The sequence below is a fragment of the Protopterus annectens genome, chromosome 8.part0 (genome assembly GCF_019279795.1).
Source record: "Protopterus annectens isolate FY-2018-M chromosome 8.part0, PAN1.0, whole genome shotgun sequence".
Taxonomy (NCBI): Eukaryota; Metazoa; Chordata; order Ceratodontiformes; family Protopteridae; genus Protopterus; species Protopterus annectens.
Genome location: NC_056741.1, coordinates 1814683868 through 1814704584, shown reverse-complemented (window position 1 = coordinate 1814704584; position 20717 = coordinate 1814683868). Strand labels below are relative to the sequence as shown.

Genomic DNA, 20717 nt, shown 5'->3' with positions numbered 1-20717 from the left:
AAGATCTGAAACTGTCTCTAAATGTTCCACAACACTGTAATGTTTTTTTTCTGGTTTTGTCAGGTATAAAATAATATCATCTGCAAATAGAGCCAGATTTTTTTGACTACCATACCAATTATATCCTTGACTTTGAGTCCTTTATTTTCTTTGCCAATGGTTTTAAATATAATGCAAACAACAAAGGGGAAAGAGGATACCCCTGGCTTGGTTCCTCTGCTCAAGCAGAAAATATCAGAGATCCCACCTATTTTAATTTTCATCTCCGATTCATCATATATCCCCCTAATCAACCTTATAATTTTATCAGGGAATGCAAATACTTCCACTGCCCTACTGATAAATTCCCAGCTTACTCTGTCAAATGCTTTCTCTGCATCAAGACCTATCAACAACAGTGGTATTTTTTTACATTCTGCTTCCCTCTGGATCATCAGTGTTCTGTTAATGTTATCAAACATGTTTGCCTACCCTCCACAGAACCACAGTGATCCATATCTATCAATTTTGGCATCACTTTGCCATTCATTTAGCCATTATAGACATAAACACTTTATAATCATGGTTTAGTAATGAAATGGGCCTGTATGAAGCTGATTCTAATGAATCTTTTCCCTGTTTAGGTATTACTGCTATCACCGCTCTCTTCCAGTGTTTTGGTACTTCTCCTCCTCTCAAAATAGTGTTAAACAACACCTTCCAGATCTTTATAAGTTTTTTCCCCTCCTAGCTCCCAAACGTCCAGAGGAATACCACCTACTCCTGGGGACTTTCCTGTAAATCGGTTATACATCACCATTTTTATCTAATCTCCTCCTATCCTGTTAATTATTGAGCCTCATCTACCTCTAACTTGGCATATGTAATTCTTCCATAAACATTTCCATTTGTACCTTTTATTGATTTCCATATTTCTCTGCTTTATATAGACTTTCATAGAATTTCTGAAATATTTCTAATACCTCCACAACATCTCTGGTTTCCTTCCTTGTTATAGGCTCCATAAGCTACAGCCCTTTCTACTTTCTGTTGCCTGAGTCATTGTGGTAAAAGGTTTTGTGCACTAGAGTTTTTTTTTTTTTTTTTTTTTTTATAATAAAACAGTTGCTTAACAGCAATCTTTCTAAACTCATGCAGATTATCAAGGCAATCCCTTATTTTCTGTTAAACATTCTTCAGTTGCTCCTTTTCTTGTTCTGTGAGATTCCCCGTATTCTGCAATACTTAAACATTTGTCAGTCCCTCTAAATAATTCTTGTTACTTCTTAATGATATTTCACTTTCTTTTACGTCCACTCTATTTTTAAACTCAACTTTAATTTATCCCACTCCCTAGCTATATTTTCAAAAGAAATTTCTATCTTCTCTAACAACTCCTGAATAATTTCTACTACCCATTCCTTAAACTCCTGACTTTTCAACAGATAGGTGGGAAAGTGCCAGTGTCTCATTTTTATTTCATTACCCTGTGTTTTTATTTTAGTTATTATTGGCACGTGATCATCTGCGGTGGTGCAGCGGTAGCATTGCTGCCTCACAGCAAGAGGTTCTCCTGTTCGATTCTCGGCTGGAGTGTGGGGAGTGCCATCTATGTGGAGTCTGCATGTCCTCCCTGCAGTTGGGTGGGCCTTTGAAAGACATGCGTACATGGGCGTACCTTCGTTGAAGGTTGAAAGTCGAGCTGGCACCTCGGCATTCGTGAAAATGCACTGCCAATCATTAGCGGACCGGAGTTCCGTTGTGGCAACCCCTAACCGGGAAAAGCTGAAAGACAAACATTGGCACATGATCTGAAATAGTTATTCACTGCATCAAGACCTTCAATTAAATGCACATTTTCCTGTGAAATGTAAATTCTATCTAGCCTAGCCCAATTTTTGTACCTTGGGGAATAATATGCATATTCACTACAAACTCCTAGTACTGAATTCACATCTTCCATGCCAAGCATTTTCATAAATGTCTTCAAAATCTACCCCCTTTGTTATACTTTCCCTTCTGGGCCCCCAATACACATCTTCACTGCTGCAAATTAAATTCTAGTCTCCACCTATAAGTAATATTCCTTGCTGAAAGCTGATTATTTCTCCCAGAATTTTCTTAAGCTCCATTATAGCAGTTTTAGATGGAATATAAATACATACCAACGTAATCCTCCTCCCTTACCAGTAACCCCTTAGTACTATTATAATCTTTTTAGCCTCTTCTATCACTATTAGAGCTCCTCTTGCAATTAATATAAGTACTCTTTTCCTTTACCCAGGTATTCTGCTGAATATCCACAATGAAAAACCTTTCTTTATAGCGCGTTTACTGTAGCAGAGCTATTTGCACTCTACATTAATATAGCTCATTACTCTTTCTTTTCTGTATTTATCTGTGAAATCATTGACATTTAAAGACATTGCAGAAAGCATTGTTGCATTGAAAAGTTATTCCCATCATTTATGTATAACAGCTTTTTTGTTAAATGTCTATTTCCAGCTTTTGTTTTGCATGCATACACTGTTTGGCAGGTTGAACTTTTATACAGAACCAGTGTTGCCTTGACCAAAATTAAGTCAACGGCTAGAATTTTGGGGGATTCCAGCTGAACTGCATGCAGGACTCTTGAAATTAAAGGAAGTGGAGGGAAGACTTAGAGAAACATCCCTTTCCAAGGAAAAGAAAGGGCATCCATCTTTCATGCCAGATGGCATGGCACTCTGAAACAGAAAAGAGGAACCTGCTTGCTCAGAGGGGAAGTAAAAATATCAACCTGAGGAATACCCCACTGGTGGACAATGTCCAGAAACAAGTCTCTGTGAAGCATCCATTTTTGAGTCTGTGTTCTAGACCTGCTGAAAGTGTCTGCCATTAGATTTTTCTCTGAAGGAATGTACACTGCCTGAAGAGTTTGCTGACAACTGATAGCCAGATCCCAGGACTGGACAGGCAGGCTGCAAAGAAGGGAAGAATGTGCCCCCCCCACACACACACACACACACTCCTGCTTGTTGTCATACCACATCACTGTGGTGCTGTCTGTGTAAACCTTCAGGAGAGCCTGGACTGAACATAGGGTGAAAAACCTACAGGGCCATAATCACAGCTCTCATCTCTTTGATGATGACATTTTCTGACTTCTGATGGGAGGCCAAAGAACTTGAACATTGAGGTCACCACAGAAAAATCCCCACCCCATGCCTGAAGTGTCAGTGAACAGTTCTTGTGAAGGAACTGAAGGCTGAAAGGGCAGGCCTGGATTGAGGGTAACTTGCTGAATTCACCATTCAAATTCCCACTTTAGAGAAGGAAGGAGCAGCACTCTGAAATCCAGAGGATGGCAATTCTGAAGCTGAACTGTACCACTGAAGCTTCTGAAAAGTATTGGAATAGAAGATGCCATGAATCCCTGGGCTTAAAGAAATTCTCTGGCTGGAATAGCAGGCAGAGGAAGAACAGACTGAAAGAAAGCTGTCAAGGACAGAACTTTTGGAGGTGGAAGACAGGCCAACGTTGGCACTATTTGAATCCTGCAACCCAGATACACATGATCATGAAAGTGAATCAGGACAGGCTTTTGAAAGTTGATAATGAACCCCAGACTTTGTAAAATGGGTATGGTGAATTCCAGATCCCTTAACAGGCAACTGGGAGAAGGGGCTTGAAGCAACAAGTCATCTAGATAAGAAAAAAAACTAATGTCTTCGAGCCTGCAAAAGTCAATTACAAGAGCAAGGCAGTTTGTGAATACCCTTGGGCTAGTAGAGAGACCAAAGAGCAAAGCACAGAAATGACAATTAGAGGAAGAAACAGAGAAATGTAAAACCTTCCTGAAAAAAAGATGAATAGGAATATGAAGGGAAGCATCATTCAGATCCAGGGACACCAGAAAATATTGGGACAGCAAAAGAGGAAACAGGATTTGAAGAGAAAGCATCTGAAAGGAAGAAACTCTGAGAAAGGTATTGAGCAAGGAGAGATCCAGAGTAGGCCTCCAAGTGCCCTCCTTTCAAGGAACCAAAATCATTCCGTAGAAGAACCCCTGTCCTACTTGGAAAGAAGGGACAGGCTGAATAGTTCCCTGGTCCACCAGGGCCCCAAGAACTGCTGAGAAATGAGGAAGTTTCTCTAGAGGAGGTTGAGCAATCCCTGAAAAGGAGGAGAGACTTCTACACCATTAAATAACCCTGATGGATGATCGACAGAACCCAAGAATCTGAGGAGATGAGTTTCTAGTTTAGAAGACAGAGGGAGAGCTGTAGAGCCAAGAAAACCTGGCTGAGGGTTAAGGGGGCAAAATGTCAAATAGAGGCATGTTTTTCAGAAAAAGGAGGCTTCTGGGCCACAGGAACCTGAGAAGACTTAGCAGGAGAAGCTTGCCTACACCCCTTCCTGCCTTTAGTGGCCTGATTAGGCTGCCTGCAAACAAAATCAGACATAGTAGGATAGTTATCTTCGAACTTAGGGATTGGGGACATAAAAATATGTTTAAGGTCCTTCAAAGCTTTATTTTTTTCTTGAAGAGACTTAAACATGTCAGCAGAAGTGATTCCAAAAAGGCTTTTGTTATCCAAAGCAGCATCCATCAGCTTGGCCTTAATGTTCTTGGGTGATGACTGCAGACAATGCCAAGAATAATGCCTCATGACAGCCCCAAAGGTAATATGTCTGGAATAGGCATAAGCAGCATCACACATGCACTTAATAGAGTGGTGAGCCACCTTAGAGGTAGAACCCAACAGAGAGCAGAGGACTTTCCTTCAGAATCATGGAGGTCAAAAATAACATGACAAGCCTAAGCAATTAAGGCCAGAGCATATCTGGTCATGTGGGTCTGGAAACTAATGGCCCTAAAGGCCAAGGTGGCAGTAGAATAGACTTTCTTTTGAATTCTTTCCATGACCCTACTATCCTTATCCAAAGGCAGGAGCTTGGTAAAGGCCAAAAGCTTAGAAGGCAAGGTTGCCACCTATCCTGTTATCAATGGGGCACACATGAGTTGAGCTGCCTTATCCCGTTGCCTGCTGTGCAAAGCAGTGGGACTTGAAAAGTCCTGGTTTTTGATCGCACTGAATCGCCATGGAAAGGCTGTGGTTATTTTCAGCTTTTCCAAGGCAATTTAGTTATATCACCAATCTGGACCTGCAGACAGAGCTATTGCCTCTGGGTAGACTGACCGTGTCAGCCTGTAAGTATTTCTTGGTGAATATAGGCCTTTTTCTAGATTAATTTTTGTTACCATACGTGTTGAAATTGCCATCTTATATTAGAGATGCGCATGATTTTTTTGAGCAAATATCCAATATAGAATGGTCTGATGATACGTTTTTATTAGTGTAGATGGTTTTAGTTTGTATACTACCATTAAACATAATATAGGGTTAGAGGCTGTAAAATTATTTTTTGAGAGATACTCCTTCACCTAATTATATTTTGGAACTTTTGAGTTTTGTTTGACTAATCATTTTTTTGTTTTTAATGCTTGTTTATCCTATCAAGTGTAAGGGATGGCCACGGGGGTATCTTTTGCCCCCATGTATGCCAATTTGGTTATGGGTTTGTATGAACTTGAGTATCTTTACCAATATGATTTTTTTTAATATATTTGTTGTTAAATATTATCGTTTTATTAATGATTTAATTTTTATTTGTAAGGGTGGATTTGATTTGGTTCAGATATTTCATAATGCATTACAGAATAATCATTTTGTTTTTTTGTTTGATGGTTTATAAGTTGGGAGACAGATTGTTTTTTTGGATGTTAATCTGTCTTTAAATTCGAGAAATGAGTTAATAACTTTGGTACATAGAAAATTCATGGATGGAGGACAGTTTTTGGATGCCACAGTTGCTATCTTCCCCATACATTAGCTGCTCTTCCTTATGGTGAATGCATCCAGTTAAGGAGGCTTTGCAATAATGATAAAGATTTCTTTTATGAAATTCATAGGATGTATTCTATCTTTTGTTCCAGTAGTTATGATAGTGGTTTGGTTCAATCCGCTATCACTAAAGCCCTGGACAATTTTGTTTAGGGGAATGATAGGAGTGTAGTGGATGGGAAATTTGCTTACAGGCATGACAGTTTTAATGGGGGAGGAAAATTTATTTTGTAACGACTGACGGTGTTTTAAGTTCGGAGGTGGTGGCTTTTGTTTAATATTATTGGCATTTTTTGTTGAAATTTAGGGATTTGTTAGGGGTGTTATGTTCCCTTCCTGGTATTTCTTACAGGTGGGGTAGGAATTTGAAAGATATTTTGGTTTCATATTTATTTTTGTTTGTCTATAGTTGTTCTCCCTTCCTCTCCTGTTGTATTGGATACTCACCCCTGTGGTCATTGTTGTGTTTGTCAATTTATTATTAGGACATTTGATTATTTAAATGGGATACCTTTCCAAACTTCTGATTTTTATAATTGCAACACCGAAGGAATTACTTATGCTTTTTGATGTCTGTGTGGTTTAATATATATACGTAAAAGTAAAAGAAAATTTAAGTTACGATTGCAAGAGCATGTTAGAAATATTAGGAAGGCTAAATTAGAGAGTCCTGTTGGACAGCGTGTTGCAAAATTTCACAATTAAGACCCTAGTGGTTTAAAAGCCACAGTTTTGGAAAGGGTTCTTTTTAATTTTTGCTCTGATAATGCTTTTAAAAGAAAACTTTTGTATAAGGAAACATTTTTATTTTGAAATTTAATACTTTATGTCTCTCAGGTCTTAATTTGGATTGTAACTGGAAAATGCTTATTTGGTATTTTATTTGTTAATTGTTTACTTGGGTTAAATATACAAGTGGGGTGTATGATTTCATTCTTTAGTACTCCTTGAATGCTGTTTTTTGAGCTGAGGTGCTAGTGAAAATAATTTAATAAAGCCTTTCTTTTTACTGAGAAGTTCCTGCCTGTGGTATTTTAGAGCTATTCCCTGATATGTTCGGGTATTTTAAATCTTGCAGCAATTGGCTCCACTTCATGAAGGGGGTTGGGATTGGGGCAGGAAGAGCCCTACAAAGATCAAGGCTGTAGAGTGGTTTGTTTTTAGAGCTTCTACAGCCGCAAAAGAAAAGAAAGACTGAGATTTGTGTTTTTTTTTCTTCCTAACAGCCAGCCAGCCAAGCCAGGCATCCAGCCATCCATTCAGCAATCCAGCCATTCATCCATCCAGTAGCCACTCCAGCCTCCTGCCATGAGCCAGTTAGCCACTCCAGCAGCCAACCAGCTAGCTAGCCACTCCAGTAGCCAGCTAGCCATTCCAGCAGCCAGCCAATTAGCCACTCCAGCTGTTGTATCCATAACTGCATCTCCTTCACCACTCCTGTGGTGATGTCATGGTAGAGGGTGTGTCTGCTGTCATATTGACCACACCCCCGTGTTCCACTTTGGCCTGCTTAAAAGGTGGCAACCCAATTAGAAGGTTTGTGATAGGAGAATGTTACACAGCAGGATCAGCAGAAGGGCACAAACAGGAACACCTGTCAGGAATCTTACTATACCTGTCAGGTTTCTTAGGAGCGGTGGGCTGGGAACCCAGAGATTTAGAAGGTGTCTAACAAAGCAGTCAACACAGATGTACTGCAGATCATTTAGACGTGACCACCTGAATCAACTCATAACACCTCTTCTGCATATCAGACATCTGAGAAGAATCCCACTTAAAATATTCCATCATTCTGGCTACTTGTCCCCAAAAGACAGCTTCTCCAAAGAAGACTCAGGGCTAATGGATTCCTCTTCATTAGAACCATAAACCAAAGGTGAAGCCATCTGGGAAGTGTAGGATAAAGTCCCCTCATCAGACTCCAAATCTTCATCTGAGGAATCAGGTTCCCTAGACCGTTTAGAAGGAATTGAAATAAAAGGGGGAGTAGGTACAGAAACCCCTTGGGGAGGCTTCAGGGCCATTAAAGCACTAAACAGGCCCTGAAAAAACTCCTGCCATTCCCTTTGACAGTCCTTAGGATGTACAGAAGAATGTTTAATCTTCTGTTTTTTCTTGGTTCTGACCCTTGATGAGATTCAGTAAGAGTACCTGGAACCTCCGCCTTGACCAGAATCTGCAAAATCCCTCTAGGGCCCGCCAAGATAACCAACTGCAGTTCCCTCCTTGACTATCCAGAACAGATGCCTACAAATCCTTAGAGGACGTGCAAAAGGAGGGATCCATACCAGCCTCAGACAGGATAGAGTTAGAGGAATCCAAAGTGGACACTTGACAGACTACACAGCTTTCATCTGCTTCTAGAGAGAGATGTCCAGTGGAGGCTGGACAGTCAAAGTATCTAGCCAAGAATTCTTGGCCTTCTTCTTGTTAATGGTAGTACCTCAGAGTTAACTGATTCTGACATGCTACCTTTGGCCAACTGTTTAAGCCACTCGAGATAGATGGCCAGGTAAGACAACTGGCTTCTAAGAGTCTTAGGCACAAACACCTTACAAATACTACAGGAAGTATGGTCATGGGAAGCACCCAAACAAAAGGGGCACGGTTTGTGACAATCCTTATGGGGAATTTGCCTCCCACACCGACATTTCCCCTTCATGGATGACATGAACTCCAGGTAACCAAAAGAAGACAAGACCAAAGTAGGAAAGAAAAAAGACCCCAACAGTGCACTTATCTGATGGCTAGGTATCAGTCCAGCAAAGGGCATTCATACCGATGATGGCATTCAAACTGGCAGCAAAGACATTCTGGGCAACTGCGGCCATATGTCACCTTTATGCTGTATGTCTTGAGCAAGAAGCATACTTGTGATGTATGGTGCTTACAAGATCAAAAGGCTTTGGTATACTTTCAGGATGTTAGGCTATCTTTGGCAGTATATCCCTAAGATGAAGAATACTACAACAGTGATATAGAAGGACATTGACTGATACTGTGATTCCACCAGGATGGCTTGTCTTTTGAGCTTGTCTTATTCAAATCTGAGATATGGCGTCACAGACAATGATCCATCCCACTGCACCCAAGAGCCATTTATTTAAAGATCTGAAGCTAGAAAATTACCCTTTGTTTCATTTTGTTAACCATTTAAAACTCACTAAGCCAGAGGCTCTTTTATCAGGTGTGGGTAGAAAAGCTCTGCACTTACACACATGCATTTCAATTCTTGAGTACATAAAAGATTAAACAAGTTATAAGATTAGACACAAGCAGTTATTTCACCATGTTCAACTGACATGAAAACAACTACACATTCAGAGCAGTCAAATGAAGACCACAGTAGAGTAAACAGCTGGTTACAGTTTTGCAATTATATCATTCAGTAAGAGCTTGCTGTTGAAAATGAAACATTAGAATATGCTTCATTGTGAGGGGAACATAAACTCTGTAAGTTCTGAAACTTAAAAATGGTATTAGTTAAATCTAAAGCTGACAAGTTACAATTCCAAAAGAAGAAATATCTCAGTCATGCAAAGTTATAAAAATCTACCCAATTACCCTCATTCCTATGAGATGATGGCTAAAAAAAACGTAAACTAACAAAAGAACAATGACTTAAGCAACAGGACATTGAAACAATGACTGTATTAGCCTGCAGTACAATATCTGGGCTGAATTAGACATGCCAGTTACATGAGCTACTCTGTTGAGACACTAAACTTTGGAAAACATCTGAAATTAATTTTATTTACAATATTCTGGATGCATGACATGAGGGAACCACATTGCGTAGTAATGGAACTGTAATGCCGAAGGCTGCCATAAGATATTCACATTTTAATAACTTGTTAGATGGACTCAGCTCTTGTGTAGGTACCTTGGGGTTATAAATCACATTAGCTGACTACAGGAGTCACTGTAAAGTAGAACATGAGCCAGGCATAAGTAGCTATATTGTAGCTTCCTTATGATTCTAGGATGACCTAACTTATATGTATTACAACAAGAATGTGTCTTCTGAGGCTGATTTAAAATACAGTTGGCCATGTTTCTCAAAGGAAGGCCGAGTCATGATGTTTTACTAAATACAAAGCTGGATAGCAAAAAATCACCTGATATGCAGCATTGGAAACTTCCACGTTTAAATATTTTTTTAGTGTGTGTATAAGGTTAGGTATGCAATGTGCCTTTTTGACAATATCATGCTGTGATTGCTATAAAGAAGGTTCCAGAATCAGGTAGAACAGATCAATCTCATTGATGCAACAGTAGCACACTCACCTTTGGTGCAGAAAGCTGTGGGTTCTATTCCACACAAGATAGTTGGACTGCTGCATCCTTGAGGGTGTCATCTTTCAGATAAGATGTTAAACCAAAGCCAAGGTGGCTCAGATGTAAAAGATCCCATTGCACCTATTAGAAAGAGTAGGGGAAGTTCCCCAGTTTCCTAGCCAAATTTTCCCTAACAGTATAAATACCACCTTAGGTTTCTCCTGAAAAGTAACTGCTAATCTATAGGGACTAACCCAGTCAACAAAGGAAAAATAAAATAATATAAAATAATGAACGACAGGGTCAAAGGCCTTTCATAAATTTAATAACATGTATCCTATTACTAAATTCTTTACTGATATTCTACAGGATCTCATGTAACTCACTGAAGAAAGTACCTGAAGTCTCATTGCCTTTACAGAACTTCTGGACCACATCCAAGGTCAGTTGGCAGTGTATTCCATGAAGATAATTACAACAACAAACATATCTAGTATACATAAAATGTAAGAATGACATTATTACATGAATATGTACGAGACGTTGCTTCAGATAATGTAAATTCATTATTTCATTTTGCAACATACAATAAAGGAATAACAAATATGGTTTAGCAGTTTAGATTATAGAAAGTTTGGAAATGGTGTAGCTTTTAAAGACAGCTGATTCAACATGGACTTTTTAAAGGTAGTCCATGTCATCTCTAATGATGTTAAGTACCTAACGCCATATAGCTGGAGCAATTGATGAATATGTTTTGAGAATGGCATTAAGGTTAACTATAGGTCATCTTTAAACCATGACACTGCTGTTTTGCAGCCAAAGTAATCACTGTGATATTTTCTAGGTAGAATTGGTTTGATGCAGTCCAGCGATCAAGGTTAAATAGCTTATGCATTAGCAAAGTAGCAGCCAGTCTATAATATGAAGAGTAATGCACTCATACTGTATTGGACGAGTAAAGGTTATAAATATGTGTGTATGTATATCCTACTAGTGGGTGGCAGTTTGACTACATTTAGCATTACATGGCATGCTAAGGGTGAATATGGGTAGTTCCTATCTCGTTGTGGCAGCATTACATTTTCTGCAATGTTTGATCATACATGGGGTGTAATAATTGTTTTGTTCTCACACCATGTGTTCACTTTTGGGGATATTTTAAAGATCCAAAGATCCACAACCTGAGCAGTCTGTAGTATCTCACCTATACAACAAAGGGTCTGAAGTCGAGGACTAAAACACGACTCTAGTGGTACAGCATAAGATAAAATGCTGATATCTAGCTGTTGTGCCTACGGAGACTTAAACCTTCTCCTGGAGGAATAAACCCACCAACTTAGTTTTAAAAAATCTTTTTATTGAATAGATGGGCAAGCATTCTATTTCAGTAGAATATTTATCTATCCACTGAAAAAAAAGTTTTTTCTTGGCATATTTTAGCTAGGATTTTATTTAACTGACATAATAAAATATTGGGTCTAGCCAGTCAGCAAGGCACATTAAATGTTGGACAAGTTTAACTGATGTACCTTGGAAATCAATAATCTGAACCGCTGGGAGTTTTTTGTTGTACTTTTCGTTGTGCAGAATGTTTCTAATTTAGCTTTCTTTGCATTTGTGATTATTGATTTTTTTGTACAATTTTATGTTATATGTGAGAAGTTTGTTGGATTGTTTTTCACAATGTAAATAGGGTAGCACTAAAGTCATGTTGGTCTTAGATGAGGTGATTAATAAATTAGAATGAAGAGGTGACAGGAGAGTACCTAACATGCAGGCTTGTCATTTACTGCAAAGAAAATATGTATTTGATGGCAGATGAGTTTCAAATGTTTAAAGATAAAAGTCTGTTTTTGAATATTGTTTTTAAATAAGATGCAATGGAGATGCTACACAGCAGTACATGGATTAACCACAGTAAATGATTAGTGCTGTAGGACACTTTGTGAAGCAAATAAACACAGTCTGCCACATTTCTTATGAATTTGACCTTAACTACACCAAAGTGCTGTGCCACTTGTGCTACTTGGTTTAAATCCATGCTGAAATCATAATAAATACCATAGTTATTTTAAGTAGCTGGTTGCATACAACTGCTTCTACATCAAGCAAGGGAGATCATAATGTCTCTAAAATCTTCTATGCTGCTTCTGTGTATGTGTGTGTGTGTGCTGGAGGGAGATAAAGATGATCCACTCTGCCAATATGCATTATGGATCTGGTCTTAAACCATTAAAAAAAAAGACATGGGTGAAGCACTTCTGGTACAGATGTGCCTGTTTCTAGAGTTTTAAGAAGAAATTTAATGAAGTAGTTGTAGTGAGTAAATAAATAAGAGAGGGGGAAGCCCTGATTTTAAGTATTGATTTTATTGGTAGTAGTTGACTGTGATTGTGTAGTTTAGTTTGCTTGAAGAAGGCCTGAAGAGGTTTGCACTGTCTGTAGAGGGTGGCAAAATTAATTCACTATCATCTAGTGTTTCAGGACAGCTTTTCGATAAAGTACAGATGTGTGTTTTAACATTTTTTCCAAAATATTCCTGTATTTACTCTTGTAGTATTTGGTGATGGTGTTTTAGTTTATATTCTAAAGTTATGTCTCAAAAGGAAAGTAAGCAGGGATTGCTTCTAGTCCTTTCAGTGCTGCCGTAACTTATTTACTGCTTCAATTCTGCCTTTACCTCATTGGATAATTTAGTGTCAGGCTTTGGAGTGAGTGTTTTCCTTTTAAAGTTTTAATAGTGGATGTTGTTTGGAACCAACATAAAAAAATGTTGCTCTGTTGGCATTAAACTACTTAAGACTACAGACCAGTATTTAAGGCATAATTCAATAAGAAGAGTAGTCTTTGAGCAGAGAAATGCATCTACTTATGATTAAGTGATGGGAAAATATTTTGTTAAACCATATCACAGAAATTTAGCTGTGTTCATTAAGGTTGTTAGGAAGTGCTGCTATCCGAGTCATCTTTCTGGTTTGTTTCAGCTTATGGCAAATGAAACGTGTATTGTTATGTTTAGTGCTTATAAATGACTGTTCCAGGCTGTATTTACTGTTTCAAAACTGTATGCTATATGGTGGGCTTGTACTTACTGTTTCAAAACTGTATGCTATATGGTGGGCCTGACATGTTAAAACTAACAAAAAGGAGAATGGTGTTTTTTACACTGTTATTTTAGCTGTCCCAGTATATCTTTGAATGGTGTAGGGTTTAAGGGTGTTAAAATTAGTGGCATATGCACTATCAATGAAAGAGAACTGCAGTGCACATTGTTGTTCATGTCCCCTCTTGTAATTCTATGACCACACATATCACTTCTGGAGTTGGTTTTCAGGGGAGCGTTTGAGGGTTAATGTATGGTTTTAGCTATGCTTTTGAGAAAGCTAAAACATCTGCATTGTGAGGACTACAATCCATTCATTGACCCGATAACGTTCACTGCTTCTGCTATGTACATCTATGTGTGAAGTTCTAAGCCATTTAGTAGTGTTCTGTGTGACGGTGGTGTAACTGGACATTTTTGAAACTGTGTTATGTAAAATATGGGCATAGCAAGGGCTTAAATAAACACCTCCAGGTAAGATGAGACTTATCTTCACAATCAAATGATTGCTGTATTTGTAATATAGTTTATTTTGCCTTATTATTATTATCTGTTAAGGTTTGGTTTAAGACATGTTATTTATTTAAGTGGCTGCGACCACTAAAGGCTTAATGTTGTGATTTGGGAGAATAATTTGGCCTTAGTATTTGTGAGTTTGGTGTTCTTACCTCAAGTTGTGCCATTTACATATGAAATACAAAAGGTGTTTTGTCGGTTATGCCACTGGTAGGAGGAATGAGGAATATTAAACATATGATAGTGACTGGTGTTTAGTCAAGATACATTAATGTGTAGTTTTCAGCTTGATACTTTTAAAGGTAGAACTGACCCTGGAGATGGTAGGTAGGGCAACACTTGTTGCCCAGGTATCACAAAGATTCTTGTAGTCAGCCCAGCATGAGCACATAAGGTAAGCATACATGGGGCTGTTAAGAGAAGGAGGCTAGAGGAAGAATATGAATGTGTGTCCCTGTAAGATGCCTGCTAATGATGGCCAAGGGAAGGCAGCATCAGGCAATAAGCAGGCATGAGAGTGGCAGTTAGGGCCACATAGGCAAGTATTTCTAACACTAAACTGCCTACTCTGCAGTTTTAATTCATCATCTTCTTTCGGCTGTTCCTGTTAGGGGGTCGCCACAGCAGATCATTTGTTTCCATATCTTCCTGTCCACTGCAGCTTGCTCTGTCACACCAACCACCTGCATGTCCTCTCTGACCACATCCATAAACCTTATCTTAGGCCTTCCTCTTTTCCTGTTACCTGGTAGCTTCATCCTTAGCATCTTTTTCCCAATATATACTCAGCAACCCTCCTCAGCACATGTCCAAACCAATGTAATCTTGCCTCTCTGGCTTTGTCTCCAAACCTTCCAACCTGGGCTGACCCTCTAATATACTTACTCCTGATCCTGTCCACCCTCGTCACACCCAGTGCAAATCTTAACATCTTTACTTCTGCCACATCCGGCCCTAACTCCTGCCTTTTTGTCAATGCCACTGTCTCCAACCCATATAACATAGCTGGTTTCACTACCCTCTTGTAGACCTTCCCTTTCACACTTACTGGTACTCGTCTGTCACAAATCACTCCTGACACTCTTCTCCACCCACTCCATCCTGCCTGTACTCTCTTCTTCACCTCTCTTCCACACTCACCATTACTCTGAACTATTGATCCAAAGTATTTAAACTCATCCACCTTCGTCACCTCTACTCCTTGCATCCTCACCATTCCTCTATCCTCCCTCTCATTCACACACATATATTCTGTCTTAGTCCTGCTGACCTTCATTCCTCTTCTCTCTAGAGCATATCTCCATCTCTCCAGGGTCTCCTCTACCTGTTCCCTATTCTCACTACAGATCACAATGTCATCTGCAATCATCATAGTCCACAGGGACTCCTGTCTGATCTAGTCTGTCAACCTATCCATCACCATTGCAAATAAGAAAGGGCTCAGAGCTGATCCTTGATGTAATCCAACCTCCACCTTAAACGCATCCATCATTCCCACCACACACCTCACTTCTGTCACACTACCCTCGTACATATCCTGTACCACTCTTACATACTTCTCTGACACTCCTGACTTCCTCATACAATACCACAACTCCTCTCTAGGCACCCTGTCATATGCTTTCTCTAAGTCTACAAAAACACAACGCAACTCCTTCTGACCTTCTCTGTACTTCTCCATCAACACTCTCAGAGCAAACATCATATCTGTAGTGCTCTTTCCCGGCATGAAACCATACTGCTGATCACTAATCATCACGTCCCTTCTTAACCTAGCTTCCACTACTCTTTCCCATAACTTCATGCTGTGACTGATCAGTTTAATCCCTCTGTAGTTACTACAGCTCTGCACATCACCCTTATTCTTAAAAATCGGTACCAAAACACTTTTTCTCCATTCCTCAGGCATCCTCTCACTTTCCAAGATTTCATTAAGCAATCTGGTTAAAAACTCCACTGCTATTTCACCTAAACACCTCCATTCTTCCACAGGTATGTCATCTGGTCCAACAGCCTTTCCATTCTTCATCCTCTTCATAGCTATCCTTACTTCCTCCTTGTTAATCCATAGCACTTCATGATTTACTATCCCCACATCATCCAACCTTCTCTCCCTCTCATTCTCTTCATTCATCAACCCCTCAAAGTACTCTTTCTATCTGCTCAACACACTCTCCTCGCTTGTGAGTATGTTTCCCTTATTATCCTTTATCACCTTTACCTGCTGCACATTTTTCCTAGCTCGGTCCCTCTGTCTAGCCAGTCGGTACAGGTCCTTTTCTCCCTCCTTAGTGTCCAACCTTTCATACAACTCTTCATATGCCATATCCTTAGCCTTCGCCACCTCTGTCTTTGCCATGCACCTCATCTCCTTATACTCCTGTCTACTTTCTTCATCTCTCTGACAATCCCAGTTCTTCTTTGCCAACCTCTTTCTCTGTATACTCTCCTGTACTCCCTCATTCCACCACCATGTCTCCTTGTCATCCTTCCTCTGTCCAGATGTCATACCAAGCACCTTTCTAGCCGTCTCCCTTGCTAGCTCTGCTGTAGTTACCCAGCTATTTGGTAACTCTTCACTGCAACCCAGTGCCTGTCTTAACTCATCCTTGAACTCCACCTCACAATTACCCTTAACAATTTCCACCATTTGATCTTTGGTGCTGCCCTCATACTCGTCCTCCTCTTCTTGATCACCAACGTCATCCTACAAACCACCATCCTATGCTGCCTAACTATACTTTCCCCGGTCACCACTTTACAGTCTCCAATCTCCTTCAAACTGGCCCTCCTACATAAGATATAATCCACCTATGTGCATCTTCCGCCACTCTTATATGTCACCCTATGCTCCTCCCTCTTGTTAAAAATACGTATTCACCACAGCCATGTCCATCCTTTTCACAAAATCCACTACCATCCGATCTTCTGCATTTCTTTGTTTAACACCATACCTACCCATCACTTCTTTATCCCCTCTGTTCCCTTCACGAACATGCTCACTGAAATCTGCTCCAATCACCATTCTCTCACCCTTAGGTACAGTCATCACCACTTCATCCAACTCACTCCAAAATTTTTCTTTCTCATCCATCGCACACTCAACTTGTGGAGCATATGCACTAACAACATTCATCATTACACCATCAATTTCCAGCTTCATAAACATCACTCTATCTGACACTCTTTTCACCTCCAAAACACTCTTCAAGATAACTCCTATGCCATTTCTCCTCTGCAGTTTGTTAATAAAAAAACAGGCTTGCAGTCAATATGACTCTAGTAAGTCAACTCTATGGTGCTGAAGAACAAAGATCTAACAGTAAACAGACATCCTGGGATCAATTAGCTATCCTGGTATTCAAGAGGCCATGAGGGTGGAACTGAGTGGGCCACATTGTGTCATCCATCTGGGAGGGGTTGCTGGTTTGCTGTACTGCTGACAGCCACAGTAGGATGGATGCAAACATGCACCATGTTTGTCAGAGATGCGTATTTGGTTCTTTCAAGCTGTTTTCTTACAGTAACCCCCCTCAAGCATGTGCATGCACACAGACACACACATATATGCATATCAGGGATGGCATAGCAGGGTTTTGCTTCAGCAGGCATGTAAATCAGCCCCCCAGGGGGCAGGGTGTGGGCTAAGAATGAAAAAAAAAAATGCATAGGTGGTGGCTGTGGAAAGGCTGACTACTTTACCATGAGGGGTGAACAGCTGAAATGAGGTTAATATGTCTGGTATGCACTTGGGAGGCATTGACTAAATACAAGTCCTTAGCAGCAAAATGAGAGACGGGGAGACAAGGTGGATTTGAAGAGAAAGAAAGCTATGAAGGTGGATTAAGGAAACTGAAGGAAAGAGGAACGGAAAACAAAATGTGAATACAAGAAACCCTTGCTATTTGCAAACAGAAGTAGAAAGTTTTCAAATTAATCAGATTATTTTCATCATCTTTAAAAAATTCCTTAGAAGTTGTCAAGGTTTCTGCAAATTAGTGCTTAAGTCCTTAATTCCAGTTTTCTAATGTTAACCTCTCCATTATTTCCCATATAATGACTTAATGAGGTTGCAGTCAGTGTGCAAAGTGTGATCACTCATTTAGGACGCTTCACATTCTACTCATGATTATACTTCCCACATGAAGGGTGAAGGGCCATTGTGCCACTATTGTGCAGTGTGCTGTTTCAGAGAGTGGTGTTGTTGATCACATGTGACTGCTGAATTACCTTTTGGGCAACTGGAAACTGATTTTCTTACAGGAATATCCTTAAACATAGTAATGCAGATGAACACATCAAAGACAGGGAGTACTGCCTTCTTCCAGTGATTTGTTTAAAACAAAGATGACAGGAAGAGTAAAGAAATTCAATTTTACAGGCAGTCCTCTTTAGCCAATGACCCACATTTAGTTTTAACTCTTTTTTTTCATTATTGATATATTGACTGGGGTAAATTTAAACAACATATAATGGATTATTATGTCACAAGTGTTTACAGGGGGAGGGGATAGTTTTTTTTAACTGTCGTTCACTGTTTACAGCTGCTTGCAGTTTCTTCCATTCACCCTAAATGTTTTGACAGTGGTTAGTTGATTTATTATTAACAGAAATATTAAGATTAAAACATTGTAATGCATTAAAATGTAGTGCTAGATTTCAAACAGTTAAAGTTTTCAATGCAGCAATCCTCCCCTTAAAGGGCATCCAGGATATAAACAGAAAATTAATCGGACAATATATTTTATACCAAACAAGACACAGTTTGGCCCAATATACAAGGCCAAATGGATGCAGGAAGCTAAGGTAGCTGCAATCAAAAGTTTCCACAACTTATCTGGGCTACAGTGTAGGTGCAGCAAACAGAATTAGACCAACAGGGTGACCACTGGTAATGTACCTCTACTGCAATTGTTCAGTGCCTGTATTACAGTGGACTCCTGTACCTTAAGGGAGGACTTATGTTTCTAGCTCATGTATGACATACAAGTTATCTCTGGAACATTTTAGACTATTCTGTCACCATAAAATGAGTTTCATGTACAGTAAAAAGAATGCTTCTGCCACAGTGGAAAGACATAATTTGCCCACTGAAAAGTACAACAATCTACCTAAAACAAATCAACCTTTGGTGGTGTGATGACATACAGACCCTCGCTACCAACTACATTTGCAGAAATGCCGTCATATACAATCAAAGCAAATCTGCAGTGTTCACCTTCCTGAAGCTTTCTGGATTTGATGATCAAATTAAGTTAGAGATAAAAAGTCAGCATCAGTGGTGACAGGTTTCTAGAATCTTAGGATTCCTGCTGTACATCCTTCAAAAATATAGAACAGTGCTGATCTGTACTTGAATACAATAAGGGTAACATATTAAACAGGATACAAGTACCTCCTGATGGACACACATCAGGATACAGTACCCACTGAGGGACACACATCGGGATATAACAGCCACTTAGGGTCACATATCAAGTTATTGTACCCTCTGAGGGTCACACATCGGTATATAGTACCAAACCAGAGGTTAACACATCAAGATATAGTACCAATTTTGGGGTCACATATCAGGAAATGATACCCACTGATGTCACAAATCAGAATGTAGTACCCAACTCAGGATCACATATCAGGATAGAGAACCTATGAAGGGTCACATATCAGGATCTAGTACCCACTGAGGGTCACATACTAGGATATAATACCCACTGGGAGTCACACATCACGATATAGTACTCAATGAGGGTCAAATATCAGGATATAGTATCTGTGGAGAGTCATATATTGGGATATAGTACCTACGGAGGGTTACATACTAGGATATAATACCCACTGAGGGCCACTTATCAGGATATAGTAACCACTGAGAGACACATATCAGGATACAGTACCCACTGAGGGTCATAAATCAGGATATAGTACCCATTGAGGATCACACATCATAATATAGTACCTACTGAGGGTCACACATTAGGATAGGTAGTACCCAATGAGTGCTGCACATCAGCATATAATATCCACTGGTGTCACACAAGAGGATATAGTACCCACTGGGTGTCACATATCAGGATACAGTACCTGCTGATGGTCACATATCAGGATATAATACCTATGGAGGATCATATATCAGGAAATAGTACCCACTGAGGGTCACATACTAAGATATAACACCCACTGAGGGTCATGTACCAGGAAACAGTACTCAATGAGGTCACATATCAGAATATAATACTCACTGAGGGTCACATATCCGGATATAGTACCCACTGAGGGTCACATATCAGGATATAGTACCCAGTGAAGGTCACATATCAGGATATAGTACCTATGGAGGGTCACATATCAGGATATAGTACCTATGGAGGGTCACATATCAAGATATAGTACCCACTGAGGGTCACATACTAGGATAGAATATCCACTGAGGGCCACATATCAGGATATAGTACCCAGCGAAGATCACAGTATCCAGAGAAGGTTACCTATTAAGCTACAGTAGCTATAGAGGGATAAATATTAGGATATACTACCTATGGAGGGTTATACATCAGGATATAGTAGCCACTGTGGATTACATATCGGGATGTAGTACCCACTGAGGGTAACATATCAGGATATAATACCTATGGAGGTCATATATCAGGATATAGTACCTATGGAGGGTCACATAACAGGAATTACATTTGCACGTTATGTCGTTACTGCAGTGCTTTTTCTCTCAGATTTGTATTCCAACATAAGGCTACACTGTGTATCAAGAAATTAAATAGTGTGTGTGTGTGTGTCTGTGATACCTCTCCCCTTTAATCAGCATTATCATGTATAACACCATAAAACTCATAATAGTGTTTTATCACTTGCAATTCCTATATGCTTTCATTAAATCAGGTGCTTTGAGTTACAAATTAGAGTAAGCTACATGTATGTTTAAACATATTAGTGAATAA

General features: G+C 39.6%; 1 protein-coding gene across 2 annotated transcripts in view; it reads right to left on the bottom strand.

The window, feature by feature from the left end:
* The window catches only part of VAC14 (VAC14 component of PIKFYVE complex), a 3391123-nt gene that overhangs the window by 232938 nt on the left and 3137468 nt on the right, over nucleotides 1-20717 (bottom strand). The gene's annotated exons all lie outside the window — the stretch shown is intronic.